This window comes from Schistocerca piceifrons, chromosome 4, assembly GCF_021461385.2.
Source record: "Schistocerca piceifrons isolate TAMUIC-IGC-003096 chromosome 4, iqSchPice1.1, whole genome shotgun sequence".
Taxonomy (NCBI): Eukaryota; Metazoa; Arthropoda; class Insecta; order Orthoptera; family Acrididae; genus Schistocerca; species Schistocerca piceifrons.
The window spans coordinates 391,142,695-391,146,441 of NC_060141.1; the positions used below are offsets into that span (position 1 = coordinate 391,142,695).

Consider the following 3,747-nt stretch of genomic DNA (forward strand, 5'->3'; position numbering starts at 1 on the left):
ACGGTCTATTGACATGCAGTCAACAAGGGTTTAGAAAACATCGTCCCTGTGAAACACAACTAGCTCTTTATTCACATGAAGTGTAGAGTGCTATTGACTTGAAATTTCAGGTCGATTCCGTATTTCTGGACTTCCGGAAGACTTTCGACACTGTACCACACAAGTGGCTCGTAGTGAAATTGCGTGCTTATGGAATATCGTCTCAGTTATGTGACTGGATTTGTGATTTCCTGTCAGAGAGGTTACAGTTCGTAGTAATTGACGGAAAGTCATCGAGGAAAACAGAAATGACTTCTGGCGTTCTACAAGGTAGTTTTATAGGCCCCTTTGCTGTTCCTTATCTACATAAACGATTTGGGAGACAATCTGAGCAGCCGTCTTCGATTGTTTGCAGATGACGATGTCGTTTATCGACTAACGAAGTCATCAGAAGATCAAAACAAACTGCATAACGATTTAGATAAGATATCTGAATGGTGTGAAACGTGGCAGTTGACCCTAAATAACGAAAACTGTGAGGTCATCCACATGAGTGCTAAAAGGAACTCGTTAAACTTCGGTTACACGATAAATAAATCTAATCTAAAAGCGGTAAATTCAACTACATACCTAGGTATTACAATTAAGAACAACTTAAATTGGAAGGAACTCAGAAAATTTTGTGGAGAAGGCTAATCAAAGACTGCGTTTTATTGGCAGGACACTTTTAACAGACCTACTAATGAGACTGCCTACACTACGCTTGTCTGTCCTCTTTTAGAATACTGCTGCGCGGTTTGGGATCCTTGCCAGATAGAACTGACGGAGTACATCGAAAAAGTTCAAAGAAAGGCAGCACGTTTTGTATTATCGCGAAATATGGAAGAGAGTGTCACAGAAATGATACAGAATTTGGGCTAGATATCATTAAAAGAAAGGCGTTTTTCACTGCGATGGAATCTTCTCACCAAATTCCAATCACCAACTCTCTCCGCATGCGAGAATATTTTGTTGACACTGACCTACATAGGGAGGAACGATCACCACGATAAAATAATGGAAATCAGAGCTCGTATGGAAAGATATAGGTGTTCATTCTTTCCGTGCGCTTTACGAAATTGGAATAATAGACTTGTGAAGGTAGTTCGATGAATCCTCTGCCAGGCACTTAAATGTGATTTGCAGAGTATCCATGTAGATGTAGATGTAGAACTGGTTTTCCATCTGAGCTCTTGATATTCATACAAGTTACTCTCTTTTCTCCAAAGGTCTCTTTAATTTTCCTGTAGGCAGTATCTATCCTACCCCTAGTGACATACGCCTCTCCATCCTTACATTTGTCCTCTAGCCATCGCTGCTTAGCCATTTTGCACATCCTGTCGTTCTCATTTTTGAGACGTTTGTATTCCTTTTCGCCTGCTTCATTTACTGCATTTTTATATAATTTCCTTTCGTCAGTTAAATTCAATATCTCTTCCGTTAAGCAAGGATTTCTACTGGCCATCGTCTTTTTACCTACTTGAGCCTCTACTGCGTTCACTATTTCACCTCTCAAAGCTACCCATTCTTCTTCTACTGAATTTCTTTCCCACACTCTTGTTAATCGTTCCCTAATGTTGTCTCTGAAACTCTCTACAACCTCTGGTACTTTCAGTTTATCCAGGTCCCATCTCCTTAAATTCCCACGTTTTTGCAGTTTCTTCGGCCAACGGCCTTGCCGCAGTGGTAACATCGGTTCCCATCAGATCACCGAAGTTAAGCGCTGTCGGGATGGGCTAGCACTTGGATGGGTGACCATCTGGTCTGCCGAGCGTTGTTGGCAAGCGGGGTGCTCTCAGTCCTTGTGAGACAAACTGAGGAGCTACTGGATTGAGAAGTAGCGGCTCCGGCCTCGGAAATTGGCATGCTGCCGCGAGAGCGGCGTGTTGACCACATGCCCCCCCCCCCCCCCCCCATTTCCGCATACGGTGACGGCGGTGGGCTGAGGATGACACTGTGGCCAGCCGGTACTGCTGGGTCCGCCATGTCCTGAGGACGGAGTTTATCTTTATATGTTTATGCAGTTTTTTCAGTTTTAAACTACAGTTCATAGCCGATAGATTGTGGTCAGAGTCTATATCTGTCCCTGGAAATGTCTTACGATTTAAAACCTGATTCCTAACTCTCTGTCTTACCATTATATAATCTATCTGAAACCTTCCAGTGTCTCCAAACCTCTTCCAAATATATAACCTTCTTTCATGATTCATGAACCAAGTGTTAGCTATGATTAAGTTATGCTCTGCGCAAAATTCTACCAGGCTGCTTCCTCTTTCATTTCTTACCCCCATTCCATATTGACCTAATACTTTTCCTTCTCTTCCTTTTCCTACTATCGTATTCCAATCACACATGACTATTAAATTTTCGTCTCCCTCCACCGTCTGAATAATTTCTCTTATCTCATTATACATTTGTTCAATTTCTTCATCATTTGCGGAGCCAGTTGGGATATAAACTTGTACTACTGTGGTAGGCGTGAGCTTCGTGTCTATCTTTGCTACAATAATGCGTTCACTAAGCTGTTCGTAGTAGCTTACCGCGCTCCTATTCTTTTATTCATTATTAAACCTACTCCTGCGTTCTCCTTATTTGATTTTGCATTTATAACCCTGCATTCACCTGACCAGATCTCTTGTTCCTCCTGCTACCTAACTACAGTAATTCCCACTATATCTAACTTTAACCTATCCATTTCTCTTTTTAAATTTTCTAACCTACCTGCCCGATTAAGGAATCTGACATTCCACACTCCGATCCGTAGAATGCCAGTTTTCTTTCTCCTGATAACGACGTCCTCTTGAGTAGTCCCCGCCCGGAGATCCGAATGGGGTACTATTTTACCTCCGGAATATTTTACCCAAGAGGATGCAATAATCATTTAACCACACAGTAAAGATGCATGCCCTCGGGAAAAATTACGGCGGTAGTTTCCCATTGCTTCCAGCCGTTCGCAGTACCAGAACAGCAAGGGCGTTTTGGTTAATGTTACAAGGCCTGGTCAGTCAATCATCCAGACCGTTGCCCCTGCAACTACTACAAAGGCTGCTTCTCCTCTTCAGGAACCACACGTTTGTCTGGCCTCTCAACAGATGGCCCTCCGTTGTGGTTGCACCTGTGGTATGGCTATCTGTATCGTTGAGGCACGCAAGCCTCTCCAGCAATGGAAAGGTCCATGTCTCATGGGAGGTGGACGTGATTTCATATGACCATGCATTTACAAAAGGGAACGAAAATAATCCAGTACTCATATCAAGCCCCATAATTTTATCTAATGCAGCATTTCCCCACCTTTTTCATTCGCCCCCCACTTCTGAAACAAAAATGATTTTAACTCCCTCCACCTTATTTTGCTTCCCTCCCTCCGCACTTCTCGTTCTTGGCACAAAAACAGCCCACGATATCTATTTACTTCTAATTATCGCGACTATCATTTACAATAATAAGAATAATAATAATAATAATAATTAGAGAGTGCCATTCGAACAGAGGTAAACTTTCTTTAATTGTCATATATTTGTATTATACTAGGTGGTGCAAGATGATAAATACAAGTAATTTATGAACAACGACGGCTATGAGTTCAGATACTGGAATTGAGCTAATTGTGTACTTCACTACATTTTCTTTAGATAATTGAAGTTTAACTGTTTCCTTGTGCAGTGCTTTTAATTCATTTAGAAAGTTTTAGTATTTAAAAGATCACGACGTGCAAATAACGATAGAACA

The 3,747-nt window shown here is 41.7% G+C and overlaps 1 pseudogene; it reads left to right on the forward strand.

The window, feature by feature from the left end:
• The first annotated feature begins 1,683 nt into the window (after window positions 1–1,683).
• LOC124796862 lies at window positions 1,684–1,801 on the forward strand (annotated as a pseudogene).
• The last annotated feature ends 1,946 nt before the right edge of the window (window positions 1,802–3,747 follow it).